The sequence below is a fragment of the Delphinus delphis genome, chromosome 3 (genome assembly GCF_949987515.2).
Source record: "Delphinus delphis chromosome 3, mDelDel1.2, whole genome shotgun sequence".
Lineage (NCBI taxonomy): Eukaryota > Metazoa > Chordata > Mammalia > Artiodactyla > Delphinidae > Delphinus > Delphinus delphis.
In genome coordinates this window covers 23561987-23581759 of record NC_082685.1, presented here as the reverse complement: position 1 = coordinate 23581759, position 19773 = coordinate 23561987, and the positions used below count along the sequence as shown (strand labels likewise).

The 19773-nt window shown below is 43.4% G+C and overlaps 1 long non-coding RNA gene across 1 annotated transcript; it reads left to right on the top strand.

Moving 5' to 3' along the window:
- The first annotated feature begins 1853 nt into the window (after positions 1-1853).
- On the top strand, positions 1854-4633 carry LOC132421936 (uncharacterized). Its single transcript, XR_009518788.1, has 3 exons — positions 1854-2047; positions 3184-3353; positions 4305-4633. It is a non-coding gene; the product is annotated as an uncharacterized lncRNA (long non-coding RNA).
- Positions 4634-19773: the final 15140 nt, after the last annotated feature.

Here is a 19773-nt window from a genome sequence, read left to right as displayed (position 1 = left end):
CGACGGCCTTGCTGTGGGGAGCGCCCGTCTGCCCGCCTCCCTACAAAGGGCGATGTCAGAGAGGCTTGTCCTCTGATAGTCAACAGCTCATCCTGCTAGTCAGGGGAGAGTCAAAACATAGTTAAAGTTTAGTGGACTTCATCCCTTAATAATAAAAATAATAAGGGTGCAATTAATAGCAATCCTGTACACTTTTATGGATGCTTTCATCTGAGAATCCAAGTGGTTTGGAAGAGAAGCCATCATTAGGCTGATTTTACAGATGAGAAAAATCAAATGACTTGCCCAAGGTCAGGGCCAAATCAGCCCAGGAGCCACGGGGAGAAGGCCAGGCTCTCTCCCTCCATCCCTCTCTGTACCTGGCACTTTGGTAGTTATCTTTCATCTGAGAATCTTACTCTCCCAACAATGATCACCGGTCATCAGTGGCCAAAAGAAAAAAAAAATCTCTACCTGGCTTGCCCATCAGTGGAGGTCTCCATCCTATGCTGCCTCTTCTGACCGACAGGGAAGAGTGAGTGCCATGCCCCGCTACCATCCCCCATTCCCCTGCTCCTCCCCCACGTCCAGGCGGGGCCCAGGGTCCTGGTCTCACCGCTCAGTGGGGGCTGAGGCCCCGCGAAGTCAAGAGACTGGGAGTGTGTGACAAAGTGAGAGAGTGGCATGGACAGATACACAGTCCCAAATGTAAAATAGACAGCTAGTGGGAAGCAGCCGCATAGCACAGGGAGATCAGCTCGGGGCTTTGTGACCACCTAGAGGGGTGGGATAGGGAGGGTGGGAGGGAGACGCAAGAGAGAGGAGATATGGGGATATATGTATATGTATAGCTGATACACTTTGTTATAAAGCAGAAACTAACACACCATTGTAAAGTAATTATACTCCAAAAAGATGTTTAAAAAAAAAAGAGAGACTGGGAGTGAAACAGGCAGCCAGCCCAGTATGTGAAGCCATTTCCAATATAAAAGACTGAAAGTCATTTTGATGATGCCGGTTTTGAGGGTGTGTTTATTCCAGCTCACATAAATCCAGACATTATGGCACGAGGTAAAAACAGGTTTTGGAGTCAGATACACCTGGATTTGAATTTTGACTCTGCCACTTATTAGCTTAAACAAATTGCTTGGCTTCTCTGAGCCTCAGTGTCTTTTCTTCCCCTCAACCCCAGAGCCTCAATGTCTTCATTCGTAAAATCAGTATGGCTGTTACCTTAGGTACCTTTGACTCAACAAAATCAGCTACTTGTGCTCTCTCTTTCTTTAATTGAAACAGCGTAAAATGATATTTTGCATATATAGTCCTGAATGTACTGTACATTGCCTTATACATTATAGAACGTGTATATACCCAGGGTGCAGAGGATACATTCCACACCAAATATATCAAAATTTATGGGTAAATATTTTTAAAGGATTTTCGAGAAGAATTTTAACAATATTCAATGTTTGTCTTTGCGCTCTGATTTGGGGCTATAATGTCCTTCCACCATAATAACCATTCGTGATTGTTGGGAGATTAGAGCCCGTGGGCACTCCACCACTGGGAAGGGTTTCTATCAGGCACAGTCTAACAAAAGTACGAAGCTGAAAAAAAATTAAAACAAAAACTCTTGCCTCTAGGAAGGAAAAAAGGAGACGGAAGAAGAAAGAAGAAGAGGCAGAAGAAGAGAAAGAGCTGCCCTGAGCGAACGTGATTGGCTAGTACCGTGCGGGGCTGTCCTGACGGTCCTTCTCAGCCCCTCAGCCCTGGAAGATGCATCGTGCAACTCGCTGCACAGATGAGGAAGCAGGTTCCACGTCATGACAGAACCTGTCCAGGTTCACAGAGCCAATAAGCGGCTAACAGGGATTTGAGCTCCCGCCTGTCTGATCCCCGAGCATGTGTGCTCTGTTGGGTACTTGGAAGTCTTCTTCCTTAGAAGACATTTTTCACGGATTGGATGGTGGAGAGGTATCTGCTTGTATCCATCAGGGTCTGGGCAGGAAACAGCAAGCACACTCACCCCAGGCCCTGATGGTAAGTGAAAGTCAAGGCTGTGGGCAAGGTGAGATGCCTGGGGAGCTACTCCCCCAGACCCAAAGGGATGAAAGGAGGTAGCAGTTCCAGGAATCTGAACAGAGACAGTTATGTAGAGGAGCCCCTTCCCCAGGGTGGGGTTCGGGTGTGGAGGCTACATACCCCACCTCCTTCCTCTACTTCCCCTGATCTCCAGATGGGCTCCCTACTGCCCAAATTATCCTGAAAAGCAGAGGGCGAAGGAGCTAGTTTTCCAAGTCAGCCTCCTAGGACAAAAAGCAGAAGAGAGACGAGTAAAGAGCAGATGTGGGGTGGGATGATGGAGGACCAGTCTTCCTTCAATTATGAAGAGTCCCAGTGGCAGGCTGCCTCCCCTCCCAGAGCCGGGCGGTAAAGTCCCTGCTGGCCCGTCCTAACTTGTTCTGAGAGTTCTTGAAAGGTCTTGTCAGGAGGCAGGAAAGCATCCCTCGGAGCTGGTGAGAGAAGGACATCCAGTCCATTTTACAGATGCAGAAGTTGAGGTCCAAAAAGGGCAACGATTGGCACAAACACAACTAGGGACAGCACCAGGAAGAGAAGATGGCAGATGGATCGTTCATTCTGGCCTCTAGCTGGCATCTTAATCCATCCATCCTTCATTCATTCATTCAGCAATTATCTAATTATCTATGGAGAAGCCAAGGTGTCCCAGACGTCCTAATCGACAGAAAGCCTGGGGCAATGATGTATTTTTTTCATTCTTCCATGGTTCAGTTATAAATAGTGATAATCACTGACATCTATTCAGTGCTTACTGTTTGCCAGGGACTGTGCGAGGAACTTGCCTCTTGCCTGCATTATCTCATTCAATCCCCACAATAACTCTCGGAGGGAGGTATAATTGTTACTGTCTCCAGTTTACAGATAGGAAATCGAGACTTAGCTTAAGTAACTTGTCCACCATCACCCAGCTGGGAAGCAATGAAACTGAGCTCAGAGCCTAGATCCTTCTGACTCCAGAAGCTAGTGTTTAAGCCCTGGGCTGCATTTCAGAGGCCCAAACTGGCCACCAGTAGGCCAGGTGCTGCCCATACACGTGCTTTATATGTTTTTAACCAAGCCAACGTGCAAAAACTGGGAGATTTCATTTGTAAAAATCCAGATTTCCTTACTTTCCTTTTGAAGGTCTAGAAGACTTGGCTACACGAGGCGTGCGCTTCTTCCTGGCACAGCTGCCTGCTATGCAACTTGCCCATGGCTGTCTGCCGCCTCTCTCCATAGACAGCCAGGTTTGTGGTCCTGGCTGGTCTGCCTCTTCGTTCCATGGCAAAATGCAACAGAGAGCATGATACGGGGTGAGTGCCCCCAGGGTGGGGACTGGGGCTTTATGCCCTGGGCAGGGTCACTTTTCCTGCCACTTGGCCAAACCCATGGGAAACCCTCCAATACAAAGGATCCAGGGCAGTAAACAGCTAATAACCTACCTTTCCTCTGCTCCTCCTGGCCGGCCCCGGCAATGGAGCACAAAAGGCAGCCCCACGATGCCAGGAAAATGCCCAACCAAAGAGGCCCGTCTCCAAATGCAGCCCATGACAACCCCATTGAAGGCAGATAAAACATTTTCAACAATATCACCTTTTATCTTGCTCTGTGGGCCAAAGGGGTAAAACACAGTTGCCAAACACAAATTAACGTGCAATTATTTTCCTTGCCTGAATCATTTTCTTTCATGTGTCAGAGCACGCTGAGCAAATAGCACCACACCTTGAACTTTAATTGTGGTGATCAGGGCTCTGAGCCACAGGAAAGTCTTGCTAACGCCTCCTTCAGCTCTGACTTTCAAGTTGAAGCAACTGATTTTTTTTTTCCCCTCCTCATCTCTTCTTTTTAAGGAAAAGAGACATATATTGGGGGACGTCTCAGGGCTGCTGCAACCAATATCATGCCTGCTTGGCTATGGGAAAGTGCTTCTCCCACCACAAACCAAATATAAATACAGCCGCCTCTGACAGGTGACGTAGTGAGTTAATAGCTGTTCTTTTCTCTTATTCATTTGGTGGCTAATTATTTGCCTAGTGAGTTTTAGACCACCTATCTTTGTATTAATACTCTAATGGGATACACACTATATTGTTTATCTGCTAAGATGGTCTTGAAGTTTGAGTTGCATGAGAGTAGCAAAGGGAAAAGAGAAGTAGGGGCTTACCATGGGCCTCTGTTGAAAGGAACACGGGTTGGCATCTTCTGATCCTCTAAGCCTGGTTTTGTACGTTATTTTGAGCCGTTTCTTCTTTCTGTCTCGGCAGACGTAAGGCGACACTCCCAGGTACGTGGTGATAGTGATGGTTTAGACACGAGAGACCAGCTCTTCACTCACAGCAAAATTGCCTCCCTCTTGTCATTGGGGAAGATCGAATTCAAAGACATCTATGGGGAATCAAAACACAACTGCGGTTCTCCATGACTTCCAGTGCCTCAGCCCCGGGCACGACATCATCATTGAATGGAAGTTCAATCAGCTCTTCCCCAGGCTCATTTGGGATCCTTGGAGATGAGGGAAGATGGTGAGGTTGATGACTTCGCTTTCCTTTAAGTAATTCATGAATCTGGGGGCTGTTTTGAACACGAGACACAAAAGGTCCTTGAGTCTAGAAATGTTTAATCTTTTCCATTGTAGTATTCTTCATTACGATGTGCCCAGCCCATGAAAGTTAGTATTAACATGACTGACACCTAGTAGGTACTCAGCAATATATGATAAGTAGAGGAATAAAATATGCAGAAATGGATATCTTAAGAATTCATTTTGTGGGGGATAGGGGATTTCGTTGGGGATAGGGTTAATTCTTTATTCATGCAGCCGTGAATGCATGAATTTATCTACTCAACAATAATTAAGTGCCTACCCCAAGAACTGAGAGTTCTATAAAGAGAAAGACTCAACCCCTGCTCTCAGTAGGAGTCCGGAAGAGGCAAACATAGGTGGGAAAGTTTCAGAGCCCTGGAGTTAGGGCTACTATGGAGACAAACACAGCTGGGGTGCTTGCTGAGTGCTGAACAGCGATTCTTTGAGTGTAATTCTGGCATGATATTTTCATTGACATTAACGATGAAGATGAAAGTCAAAGAACAAGGACTATGTTGGAGCCCCACTTGTTTATCAATGTTGTTAGCAACTTCTTTGCGAAGTTGAATACTAGTTTTCAAATATCGAAAGAATGTTTTCTTCCGTTTTGGGGGGCTATTCACAATGCAATGCAGCAAGTAGAAGCTGCACTGTTGAGATTTTCTCCATCACTTTGTTAAATCTAGTCAATCAACACAGCAATAAACTAAGCCCTGATAGGTAGCATTTGCCAATTTCCATGGTGTAAATATTCCAACTGTGGCTGATCTCAAAGCTACGACTGTGATGTCACTGAGAGTTGCACAGCAGTGCCGCATTACGTAGCATCGCCACCATACAGATGCACTGGATGTAAATAATCTTCAGAGTATAAATATTAGTAAAATGTAATAAAATAATTAGGAAGTGACAAGTTTTGAGTATTTATGACCTTTGTTTTTAATATAATTTACTTAATTATGTGTTTATAATTGAATCTTTAATAATTGCTGTGTTTAACAGCCGGCTTGCAAAGTTCCTGATAATTTAATAATTGGCTTTCATAGATTGGTAAGGGCAGGCTCCGGCCCATTCCTGGGCCTAACCCAACAGAGAGATCAAGGAGGGCTTCCCAGAGAAGGAGATCCCTGAGCTGAGAAGCACCATAGTGTGGAGAAGATATTGGGCTCCATCCAAAGTCCAACTCCAGGGATTTGAATCTCAAGTCTGCCTCTTCCTGGCTCTGTGACCTTGTTGCTAGTTGCTTGGTTATTCTATGCCTCAGTTTCCTGTTCCTTAAAGTGGGCATGATAATGCCTAACTCCCAGGTTTGCTTTGTAGATGACGTATCTGGCCTCTAGAGATGCTCTCACGTGTTAATTCTTATTGAAAGACAAGTTGGAGCCCAAGGGGAGGTGGGGGAGGATGGGGGCCGTTCCAGACAGACTGGGAGAGCTAATGCACAAAGGCAGACAGGGAGAGAGCCAGGGGTTCATAGAAAGAGCCAGTTGTTCTGCAGACACAGAATCCCTGAAAGGACAAATGAGGCTGGAAGAGTAGGCAGGGGCCTTGAATGTCATGCTCAGAAACTTCGCCTTGATCCTGGAGGTGGGTCCCTCTGCTCCAGGGGAGGACTGTCTGGGCTTGTTTCCCCATCTTGAAAACAGAGCTCACTCAGCCCAGCCCATCACTTGGGATGATTATAGCGATTAAAAGGACTACCTGGCAGACAGTAAAAATGGTTTAGTTATCATTGTTTTTATTATTCTGAGAGCCCTGCTCGCTGCCTGGGAATGACAGGAGATGAATGAAGGTTTGTTATTTATGCTGGACTGTCATGGTCAGATGGCCCCCAGGCAGAGCTGGGAAGGCCTCTGGAAAAGATCTACCTACTGCCAGAAGTGGCTTTCCTCAGGTGGCGATCTGGAGAGCATAAGAGGTCAACACCTAGGGGAACTCTGTTTGAGTCCCTTTGAAAGAGTGATCACACCAGGTGGTGTCCTCGCAGCCCACAGAAGCTGCTGTCAGTTTCCCAGGGTCCACAGGATGCCATGTGACCCCATCATGGCTGCCCAGAGACCTGGCCCGGAGACTACCTTTCCTTCCTGTGCTGGGTACCCTGTGCTGGGTAGTCAGGTTGATCATCTAGATAATTTTTAGGCCCTAAATGCTATTGCTGAGGAAACAATCAGAGACATTTGCTTGTTTGTTCTGCATGAAATCACCAGTTTGCCTGTTTATAGAAAGCTATTCAAGTCTCTGCCATTTGGCCTGAACAGACGCAAGCCAAGAACTTACTGTTGCTTTTTTAATGAAATACCTACTGTGTGCCAGGGGCTTTCCCAGAATACCACCCACAGTTGTTTGTGAGAGATTTCTGGAGATAAGTCTGGTGGACAGAGGAGCAATGTGTTGACGAAGCAGCTGCACGGCTGTTGTCTCATTAAAGCCTTAGGATGGCTTGAGGGACAGTTGGTAAGTGCCTTTTCAGAGATAAGAAAAATGAGCCACAGAGAAGTTAAGTGAATAATGGTAACCAGGATGAGTGTTGAGCACCTAGGACAGTGCAGTAGTTTCACATGCATGAACCCATTCCCCAGTCGCTGCACCAGGGTAAAGGAGGTCCTATTATTAACAGCCTCATTTTACAGCTGAAGACTCTGAAGCTTAGACAGATCTTAGCTGCTAAGTGGTGGAACAAGCGTGTCAGCCCTGTTATCACTCCAGAATCCAAGCTCTTAACCATGCCTGGCGAAGGGCCCAGGGCTGGGAGGTGGAGACGGGGCTGCAACCAGCCGGGTTTGTCTCTGAGGGGCTGTGTTCTTCCGTTCCCCACCACTGTGGCGGCTACCATCTTCTCCCACTCAGAGTGGAGATTTTCGCCCTCTGTACGTGGAATAACATCACCTGGGGCTAAGATTCAACCGCCAACGCCAGCGCTGTGTGGGTTCAGGTTTATCCATTGTTTCTGGGTCCACTCGATGAGACCACTGGGTCTCATCCATTTCTAGATATCAATTTAGAAAATTAGAATGAAACTAAAAACCACCCTTTGGCCTCCCTCAAGCTTCTTCTCTCCCCCCAACAAAGGTGCAGCCCCAGGGGTGAGTGAGGCATTACTCCGTGTCCGGGGAGGGCTGGGGAGAAAGGTGCTGGGTAAACATCACACCAGATGTTTTTGTTCTGCCTCTGCGTACCAGCGGGCTGAGAGGGACCAGCTCCTCTGGGAACTGCCAGCTTTGCTATTTCTCACTGCACCCGCTGCTCCATGCCTGGACCAGACACTTCATAGCATGCATCTCCTCCCAAACAGCATCTCATGTTTTTTGTTTGTTTGTTTATTTTTCCCTTTTTTTCTCTTCTTTTATTGTAGCCAAATTCACACCAATTTAAGAGAGCTCATTCTCCACCTCTCCCCTAGGAAACGAAGCAGAGAGAGAATGAGAGAGGACAGGAGGCTGAAGGAGCAGAAAACCATCAGAGAGCAAATCTATACGCTGTGCTAAATGCCACTGGGAGAGAGGTTTTCCCATTATTTTCTGCTTACCTCGGTGGAATCTGTTTCTCATAATAAAAATATAGTCAAGAATGACTGGTGGGGGCTTCCCTGGTGGCGCAGTGGTTAAGAATCCACCTGCCAATGCAGGGGACACGGGTTCAAGCCCTGGTCCAGGAAGATCCCATATGCCACGGAGCAACTAAGCCCGTGTGCCACAACTACTGAGCCTGTGCTCTAGAGCCCATGCTCCGCAACAAGAGAAGCTACCACAATGAGAAGCCCGTGCACCACAACGAAGAGTATCCCCCGCTCGCCACAACTAGAGAAAGTCCGCATGCAGCAACAAAGACCCAATGCAGCCAAAAATAAATAAATAAATTAAAAAAAAAAAAAGAATGACTGGTGGGCCCCTCATCTCTGAGGAGGGTGAGGGAGCATCGTACTCAGGGTCATTTGGAATCTCAGCTCTGCTATCCATTCCTGTGTGACCTCGGGCAAGTGTCTTAACCTCACTGAGTGCCTGCAGCCTCCTCTGTGAAATGAAAGAATACAGACAGGGGCTGGTTCACCCTTCCCTGAGCCTCACAGATCTCTGTGGAAATGATCGTTGTGCCCATTTTACAGATGAGAAAACTGAGGCACAGAGAGGTTAAGTAATTTGTCCTAAGTCATAGAACTAGAAAGTGGCAGAATCAGGATTCAAAACCCAGGCCCTCTGCTCAAAATACTCATTTTCTTCCCCTTCTCTTCCCATCGCTTAACCTGAATTTGGTCACTATTCAATATCGTCTCTCTGCCTAGCAGAATCTTGGCCATAGGAGGGCTGAGAGAGGACTGACCTACCCACAGGAGAACCATGGAGGTTCTCCACTGTCAGTTTTCTCCCCCACAACCCTTTTCCTTTGTAGAACATTTTCAGAATAGAGTTAAGCCAAAATAATAAATTATAAACCATCCATAATCCCACCCACTGCAAGATAACGACTTTTAACTCCTAGAGCTTTACTCCAGACACCTTTCTATGTATATAAATACGTGCTTTTAAATATCTAACAAAAAATAGCATTATGATACATAAGCTTTTGCTTTGATTTTTAGTCCTAAGGTGGATATAGCTTTATGAATTTATATGATTATAGATATACATTGTCTATCTAATATACATTTCCTGTAGATGATGCAGGAAATGATGAGGTAAAAAATCACTCCCACACCCCCAGCCTGAAGTGATCACTGTTCACTTCACCACGTAGGTCCTCCCCAGCCTTTCTCTATGTAGGATAATGTATGTACATTACATTTGTTTTTGTACAAATTTACTGACATGGGAAAATGCCCACAATATAATATTACAGAAAAAATAACCATTCAAAAAACTGCAAGCATGGTTACATTTTTGAATGGTTATTTTTTTCTGTAATATTATATTGTGGGTATTTCCCCATGTCAATAAATATAGCCCACATCATGATTGCCAATGACCACACAATATTTCATCTTATGCATGCGTCATAATTTAACCATTCTCCCACTGTTGGTCACCTAGATTGCTTCTAACTTTTTCTTTTTACAAACAGTGTTGTGACGAATAGCCATATGGCTGAGTTTTTGAGCATCCTTAGTTATTTCCTTAAAATTAATTCTGAGAATTAGAAAGTCATGGGCTTAAATAAGAACTCTACTCTGGGACACTCAAATGCAAAGGTTTTCAGGAAGAGCTCATGTAACGTGGGGTTGGTTAGCCAACTGCATTCTAGAGGATAAAGTTGAATAAATAGTGTTTATTTTGCCTCCTGAAGAGGAAATGCTATTTCTCAGTTGGACTCAGTCTCTTTCTTTTTCTAATGTTCACATCATTCATGCTTACATCCACAGGTCAGATGCCAGCCAGGCTCGCTGCAGCTCTTGAGGTCCAAATAGATCAAATCCCCATTATCATGTCTTTCTGAATTTTCTAGATTCCTGTGTGTCCTCCCTCAACTGCAGGTACATCTTGGCCAGTTTCCACAGAAAAAGCATTGCCCATCACGCATTTCTTCCATTCCTGCAGAGTTTTCTGCGAGATTCCGATAAGGTATAATGTTCACTCCCACAAGATATCAAGGTATTTCTTCCAAATGAATGCAGTACTTTCCGAAAGAAAACTTTTGTTGAATACATTTCTCTATATCTGCCTTACCTTACCTATCTCCATTTTATTTATAATACGTCTATGGGACTGTCTCCATTTAAAATATTTTGTTCAATTGTGCCCACCTACCCAAGGTATGTGCCTAGAAATTCCAACAATAATTTGTCATTCACACTGCTTCATCGAACCAAAGTGAGTATAGCTATCAACTGTGTGCTCTGATTTGGGTTCTAAAATTATTCTTAGCACACTTCACACAAATAAAATAATAAAATAAAGTAAAATTAAATTAAATTTGTAGAATTTTAGCTCCTTTCTTAACCTTCTGCCTTGCATTATAATGACTTGTTTATATTTATATGTCCACCTTTACCCTCCATTGGTTGTTCATTTATTTAAGGCAAAGACAAAATTATTCAATTTTAGACACTTCATCTCCATCTCCCCAGGCCCTAGCCCCAGCATGATGCCTAAGAAAATGTTAGCCTCCAACAAATGCCTACACATTTAATTGACTAGGATGCCCTTGGATCCTCAGAGTGTTCCCAGATCTTCTCAGGTGGGTCCCCATAAATAGCAACACTGTCATTAATACATACAAAGTTACACAGACTGTGTCAACAATGAGCCGGACAAATGTTTGTTTTTATCCATCTCAGGAGTTGGTTCCTTTCTGGTGCGATGAGAAAATAAACAGAGATCAGACTCTGAAAACCAGTGGGTTTGGATGGCTTAGGCAAGGCTTTCTTTCCAGGTGGTTCACATTGGGATCTGTCCTTGAAGAGCTGAGGGGTCTCCAGTTTCTATCTCTCAGCCCACTGGATCTCCTGCATGTACCAGAATTCAATTTGGACTAACAGCTGAAAGGATGTTTTCTAGCTACAGAATCCAAGACAGCCTAGAAGGCAAGAATTATAAGCTTAATTGGAGCCCCGTTTTCAGGATCAAAGAGGGTCACAGTCTTCCATCTCCATCTCCAAAATTCTTCCATTTTACATAGTATTTCCTCTCTTTGTGTACCCTAATATCTTAAATTTGGAGAGGAAAAAAGCTATCTAAAACCTTACTTAAAGCTCTTTTTAAGAAGATATCTATCCTATGCCTGGGAAATAATTGTTTGACCAATCAGAGATGATAACATTTCCTTCTAGTACAGAAGGTCCATTCTTTCTGAATCTATAATTTGGCAGGCACTATCAAATGCTTTTACATGGATTATCCCTTGTATTTCCTACAATGACTCTGTGAGGTAGGGGGGAAAATGCCCATTTTAAAGATCTGGAAACTGAAGCTCAGGAAGGGAAACTGTCTTGAAGACTTGGGACCTACTGCTACTACAAGACGGACTAGGACATGCATGTTAATATAAACTTATAATCACTGTTTAGTTGCTGATGTATATATGCCTTATGACTCCCAAGCCGAATTATTATCTCCTTCAGGAATATAATCATCTGTTTAAATTTTGTGCCTCTCCCAGAATCTAGAACAGGGTTGAATTCACTATCAAGTTCATAAAGTGCAACTTGAAGTCCATCACCCCCTTGCTCAGGCTTCTCATTTCTCGCTAAAGAAAATGCAACCTAAATAAATTCTTTGGCTTGATACTGAAGGACCACTACAACTGACCCCAATCTCTCTTTCAAACATTTTTTTCTCAGGATTCCCTTAAACAACATCTTCATTCCAGTCAAACCGATGTGTTAAGAATTCACCAAGCCTGTCTTGTGCCTTCCCACCCCAGTGCCTTTGCACATGCGATTCCCTCAGCTCAATCCATTCTCTCTTCTTTTATTCCCTGCCTCCACTCCTCTTCACCTACTGACATCTTCATTTGGGTAACAAACCCATGACCAGATTCTGAATTCAGAGGGTACATTTCTGGGGACAGAGCTGAGGGGGTATGGCTGTACCATTGATTGGTGAAAAAGTAAAGAAAAAACATGTTTCACCCTTCTACTACCTTTTATGTGCATATCACAGTTTGACCACTGGCATGTCAATCACATGTTACACTCTTCTGCTAATATCTTTTCATCTTAGTCTTAATAATAATTTTGTCCATAAATATTACCTTTAAACATTATAAAAGAGGCCACTTTGGAGGCGATGCTTGGGAAGAGCACATGCTTCAATGTTCCTCTCCCTGTCTTCCCAGCTACGCTTCTGCTTGGATATTGTCAGTTTTCTGACAGTTTCCTCTGTCTTCCCAACACCAGGTCAGGGCCCTCACGGTGTCCCCATAGCCCTGGGTCTTCCCTTTCACAATACGGACTATACTGAATGTAATTGTACTTTGATATTCCATCTTTTCAGACCGTGAACCCTTAAAGGGCAAGGTTGTGAATATTCACCTTTCTGGCCCCAGGAACCAACCTAGGCCTGGCACAAGTGGGTATCAGGATATATTTTATGAAATCTTAATTAACCAGACTGACCCTTAGCCTCAGACCCTCCCATTGCTTAAGCTCTCACCCCTCCTCTCCTGCAGGGGTAATGGCTCCTTGTGAGAACTTTTTGCAGTTTCATCCAAGTAAAAGGCCACTGCTCAGGGTTCTGTAAAGGATGCGCCGGCGTGCTCAGAACAGACGACATACAAGCAAATCGCATGTGTAACGTACACACAGCTCCCCCAGTGAAACCTGATCGCGCCACCCAGCTGCCGCCACCAACGCATGTTCCGTATCACCTCTTCAGAAGAGGTGTCTTGATTTGCCAGCAGCCTTGAGTTGTGTCCCCTCTCCCGGGTGGGTCTGAAGCCAGACAGCCAGAAAGGAGTTCTTTTTACCCAAATAGACTGTCGAATTACTGATGACTTCAGATGCCAAGAGGCTTTGATCAAGATTTCTGCACCAGGCCCTGTATAACCACCAACACTTCAACCAGACTGCTTTTCATTATTGTATGATCTCAACACATTAAAAAAAATATATCATTTAGCTGGTAATGGTTTGCACAGAAAGAGATGGTTCATTGAGCTCTGCTTCTTGTCCAGTCTTCTAAGTGGGGAAGCAAGTCTGCACTGTGGGAGTGGGTTTTGATATATTTCGTGTCCTCTGGGTGCTACTGCAGTGGAGCGTGCTGTCCCCACCTGCTTCAAATCTATTAGGAAACTTGTATGGGGTTTTGATTGCCACAGTTTGATTGGGTGCTAGGGTTGGAGATGACGAGGTAGGAGCAAAACAAGACCAACCCATAATCCTAACAGTCAGTCCCTAATGAGCTGGTGTTTGTTGGAAGATATTTTCTTGTGACAAATAACTGGAAATTGTCATGGCCTTTAATAAAGTGTAGCCGGGAATCCATCAAGCACAGAGGTGGATACTTCACTACGGTTCTCTGCAGAAGGACTCTTCTCCCACCACCAAAAATAAATGATAATGATGAAATCCTGGGAGCCTCTAGAAGGAGCTAATAAGCTAGCCCCTTGAAGAAAGAGATTTCAGAAACTTCTGGAAGTTGTATTGACTTTTTTCAGATGGCATGCTGAGATGATAGACGGTTCTGGCAAAGAATGGACCATGAGATTTAGTGCAAATTGCTCACTGTGTCTGGGTCTCAGTTTCACCAATTGTAAATTAAAGGAGAAGAGATTCTAAAAAGAGGTCCGGGTAACCCCAATTCTGTGATTCTAAGTCCCTCTTTCCTGTTGGAATCTGTGGTGACTAACTGGAAAGGGCCGTGGTCAGGGAATTGAGCAGCCTGGGTTTAGGGCCTGCTCTGCTAACTACTAACGCAGTTGACTGCTAACTCTGAGTGTAACTGGTTGAACAGTGGCCCCCTAAAAGATGTGTCTACATCCTAATCCTGGAACCTGTTAATGTGACCTTATTTGTGAAAAGGGTGGGTACAGATATAATTAAGTTAAGAATTTTGAGATGCCGAGATCATTGGGATTATCTGGGTGAATCCTAAACCCAGTGACGAGTGTTCTTATAAGAGAGAAGCAGAGAGAGATTTGACACAGACAGAAGATGAGGAGACAGATATTGGAGTGATGTGGTCTCAAGCCAAGGAATGTGGGCGACCACCAGAAGCTGGTAGAGGCAAGGAAAAGAATCTCCCATAGAGCCTCCAGAGGGAGCATGGCCCCACCAATGTCTTGATTTCAGACATCTGCCCCCCAGAACTGTGAAAGAACAAATGTCTGATGTTTTATAGTCATCAACTTGTGGTAATTGTTATAGCAGCCACAGGACGCTAATACAGCGAGTGTGAGAAGTATGTAACCACTTGGAATCTCTGTTTCTCCCTGTAGAGGACAAATAAATAATTCCAACCTTGCAAAGCTATTTCTAAGAGAAAATTCCACATAAGAAAATGTCCAGTGCTGTGCCTGGTGCACCGTAGGTGCTCAGCACATGTAGTTGAAAGGAGAAAGAGGTAGCGTTAGCATTTACTGGAATGTGTGCTAGTCAGGATGCTTTTTTTGCACAGGATGGAGCCACAGAGTTACTAGCTTAGGTTTGGTTGAGAATTTATGGGAGATTTCCTGTAACTATAGAAGACCAGGCTTACAACAGAGCCCCAGAGAAAATAAGATCAAGTAAACTAGGAATAGAGGGAAAGTTCCTCAACTTGATGTTAAAACATCTGCAAAAAACCCTATATTTAACATTATACGTAATGGTGAGAAACTAGAAGCTTACCTGCTAAGATTAAGAACAAAGCAAGAATGTCCCTTCTCACCACTCCTTTTCAACATTGTACTGGAAGTTCTAGTGAATGCAATAGGACAAGAAAAGGAAAGAAAAGGTATACAGATTGGGAAGGAAGAAATAAAACTGTCTTTCTTCACAGATGACATAATCACCTTTGCAGAAAATCTGAAAGAATTGACAAAAAGACTCTTGGAACTAATAATGCAATTATAGCAAGGTTGCAGAATACAAGGTTAACATACAAGAGTCAATCACTTTCCCATATACCATCAGGAACAAGTGGAATTTGAAATTTAAACCACAATACTATTTATATTAGCACCAAAAAAATACTTAGATATAAATCTAATAAAACATATACAAGATCCATATGAGGAAAACTACAAAACTCTGATGAATAAAGTCAAGGAAGAACTAAATAAATGGAAAGATATCTCACGTTCACGAATAGGAAGAATCAATATTGTCAAGATGGCAGTTCTTCCCAACTTGATCTATAGATTCATCACAATTCCAATCAAAATCCCAGCAATTGTTTTGTGGATATTGACAAACTGATTCTAAAGTTCTGTAGAGAGGCAAAAGACCCAGAATAGTCTCACAATACTAAAGGAGAAGAACAAAGTCAGAGGGCTGACACTACTTGACTTAAAGACTTACTATAGAGCCACTATAATCAACACAGTATGGTACTGGTGAAAGAATAGAAAAACAGATCAATAGAACAGAATAGAGGCCCAGAAATAGACCCACATACTATAGTCAACAGGTCTTTGACAAAGGAGCAAAGGCAATATGATAGTCTTTTCAACAAATGATGCTGGAACAACTAGACATCCACATACAAAAAGAAAAAAAAGGAATCTAGACACAGACCTGACACCCTGCACAAAAGTTAACTCAAAATGGATCATAGACCCAAACGTAAAATGCAAAACTATAAAACTCCTCGAAGATCACATAGGAGAAAGCCTAGATGACCTTGGATATGACAATGACCTTTTAGATATAATACTAAAGGCACAGTCCATGAAAGAAATACTTGGTAAGCTGGACTTCATTAAAATTAAAAACTTTTGCTCTACAAAAGACAATGTCAATGAGAAGACAAACCACAGACTGAGAGAAAATACTTGCAAAAGACACATCTGAAAAAGGACTGTTTTCCAAAATGTACCAAAAAAAACCCCTTAAAACTCAACAATAAGAAAACAAACGACCTGATTTAAGAATGGTCCAAGGATCTTCACAGACACCTCATCAAAGAAGACATACAGATGGCAAATACACATGTGAAAAGATGCTCCACATCATATGTCATCTGGGAAATGCAAATTAAGACAACAATGAGATACCACTACATACCCATTAGTACAGCCAAAATCCAGAACACTGACAACACCAAGTGCTGACAAGGATGTGGAGCAATGGGAACTCTTATTCATTGTTGGTGAGATTGCAAAATGGGACAGCCACTCTGGAAGAGAGTTTGTGATTTTCATTCCAAACTAAACATACTGACAAAGGATTAATCTTCCAAATTTACAAGCGGCTCATGCAGCTCAATATCAAAAAAACAAACAACCTAATCCAAAAATGGGCAGAAGACTAAATAGACATTTCTCTACAGAAGATATACAGATTGCCAACAAATCCATGAAAGGATGCTCAACATCATTAATCATTAGAGAAATGCAAATCAAAACTACAATGAGGTATCACCTCACACCAGTCAGAATGGCCATTATCAAAAAATCTAGAAACAATTAATGCTGGAGAGGGTGTGGAGAAAAGGGAACACTCCTGCACTGCTGGTGGGAATGTGAATTGGTACAGCCACTATGGAGAACAGTATGGAGGTTCCTTAAAAAACTACAAATAGAACTACCATACGACCCAGCAATCCCACTACTGGGCATATACCCTGAGAAAACCATAATTCAAAAAGAGTCATGTATCACAATATTCATTGCAGCTCTATTTACAATAGCCAGGACATGGGAGCAACCTAAGTGTCCATCGACAGATGAATGGATAAAGAAGATGTGGCACATGTATACAATGGAATATTACTCAGCCATAAAAAGAAACGAAATTGAGTTACTTGTAGTGAGGTGGATGGACCTAGAGTCTGTCATATAGGCTGAAGTAAGTCAGAAAGAGAAAAACAAATACCGTATGCTAACACATATATATAAAATGTCATGAAGAACCTAGGGGCAAGACGGGAATAAAGATGCAGACCTACTAGAGAATGGACTTGAGGACACGGGGAGGGGGAAGGGTAAGCTGGGACAAAGTGAGAGAGTGGCATGGACATATATACACTACCAAATGTAAAATAGATAGCTAGTGGGAAGCAGTCACATAGCACAGGAAGATCAGCTCCATGCTTTGTGACCAGCTAGAAGGGTGGGATAGGGAGGGTGGGAGGGAGGGAGACAGAAGAGGGAAGAGATATGGGGATATATGTAGATGTATAACTGATTCACTTTGTTATAAAGCAGAAACTAACACACCATTGTAAAGCAATTATACTCCAATAAAGATGTTTAAAAATTTTTTAAATAAAAAAAATTTAAAATTGATCAAACAAACAAAAAAAACCTAAACATACTTTTACCATATGATCTAGCAATCACACTTCTTGGTATTTACTCAAATGAGTTGAAAAATTATACCCACAAAAAAACATGTTTACAGTGGCTTTATTCATAATTGCCAAAACTTGGAAGCAACCAAGATGCCTTCAGTAAGTGGATGGATAAATAAACTGTGGTACATGCAGGCGATGGAATATTATTCAGCACTAAAAAGAAATGAGCTATCAAGCCATCAAAGGCATGGAAGAAACTCCAATGCATAATACTAAGGAAAACAAGCCAATCTGTAAAGGATACATATTGTATGATTCTGACCATGTCATTCTGGAAAAGGCAAAACTATGGAGACAATAAAATGATCAGTGGTTACTAGAGGTTGGGTATGGAGAAGGGATGACTAGCCAGAGCACAGGGGAATTTTAGGGCAGTGAAACACCCTGTAACTTCTAACAACGGATACAGGTCATTGCACATTTGTCCAAACCCATAGAACGTACAACACCAAGAGTGAACCATAATGTAAACTATGGACTTTGGGTGATGATGACGTTATCAATGTAGGCTCATCAACTGTCGCATAGGTACCACATTGATGGGGGATGTTCATGATGGAGGAGGCTAGACAGGTGTCACAGCAGGGGGTATATAAGAAATCTTTGTACCTTCCTCTCAATTTTGCTGTGAGCTTAAAACTGCTCTACAACATGTTCTTTTAAATAAAATAAATAAAACCAGAAACTCTAATACCTTCAGAACTCTCTCACAGCCTCTCTCTGAGAGCAGAAGTCATTATTTCTCACTGCAGAGTAACTTTCTCAGCCAAGGGAGGCTTCAAAGTTTCCTACAGCTTCAGGCTCACATTTTTATAAGAGTGCACTTCCCTCCTCCCCTTGACATTCATTAAAAAAACTTCCAAGAGAGATTCTGATTGGTCAGGCTTGGGTCAGGGTCCCACTTGTACCGGGAGGCAACAAAGTAGAAGTTGCACTGGTTGCCTTCACTAGACGTAGTGGCTATAGTCAGGCTGTGAATTAACAGGCTGTGCTTACCCCCATAGAGAGGAGGGGGCTGGGCAGGTGAAACAGTAGATACCCACCTCCTCGCATTTGGCAATGTTTAGGGGTGCAGGGTACAGGTATTGCTTTTATCAATCACCATCCTTCCCAGTTTGATTAAATAATTTGGTGGAAATATTCAGAGTTGAAGAAGTTCAAGTTCCTACAGTATTTGTCATCTTTAGAATATAGCATTTGAGGGCTTCCCTGGTGGCGCAGTGGTTGAGAGTCCGCCTGCCGATGCAGGGGACACAGGTTCGTGCCCCGGTCCGGGAAGATCCCACATGCCACGGAGCGGCTGGGCCCGTGAGCCATGGCCACTGAGCCTGCGCGTCCAGAGCCTGTGCTCCGCAATGGGAGAGGCCACAACAGTGAGAGGCCCGCGTACCGCAAAAAAAAAAAAAAACCTTGCAGATCTCGTAGCAGAGGTGGGAAATGGTCTTTGTCACTGGATTGATTGCTCCATGAAAGCTGGAGCTGTATCTGCCTTTAGCTGTTGCCTACTTGTTGCTCTAGGTTCTACCCCAGAGCCTGGCACACCGAGTATCCCTTTCTTTTGCATAAGCTTTGACTCTGTTGAGCTGGCTTGGGGTCATGGCAGGGGCAGGGGCGGAAGATGAGGGCTGAATATGGGGTCATATTCATAAGCATAAGGTCTCACATCTCTAACTCTTACTTCAGCTAGAGAATTTCCATTTTTGTCTGTATAACGTATCAGGCATCCTAATGAGTCTTTTTGAGAAAAGAGCTGTGCTACCAAACAAGTTTGGCAATCAATCACCAGACTAGATAATGCCTCTGCTCCCTTCCAGCTCTGACAATCAGCAAATTAACACCCGGTCCCATTAGGGGAGGTGGAGGATCCCCGAGGATAGGTTCATGGAAATTTGTTATTTGTATTCTCTTGTGATACTCATTCACAACTCTCAAGTTATTCCAAATAAATGACAAAAGCTAAGTGCATTTGATTTTCAGTCACTTCTTGGGTGTCTAAACTTGGAATCTGTGTGCTTGGAGTAGAGGCATCTCCAAAGAGGTTGTCGTTTGGCTCATGGCGGCGGCGGCAGCAGCAGTTAACAGTGAGCAAAGCTTGCTGTTCATAGCCAGTGCCTTATAATTATTGCCTTCTCTAGCACTAGCGTTCAGGCAATAAAAAAAAATCTCTGTCCATCTTTTTCTGTGATGCGATAGAAAAAAAAAGTTATATGCTGTAAATTGGTG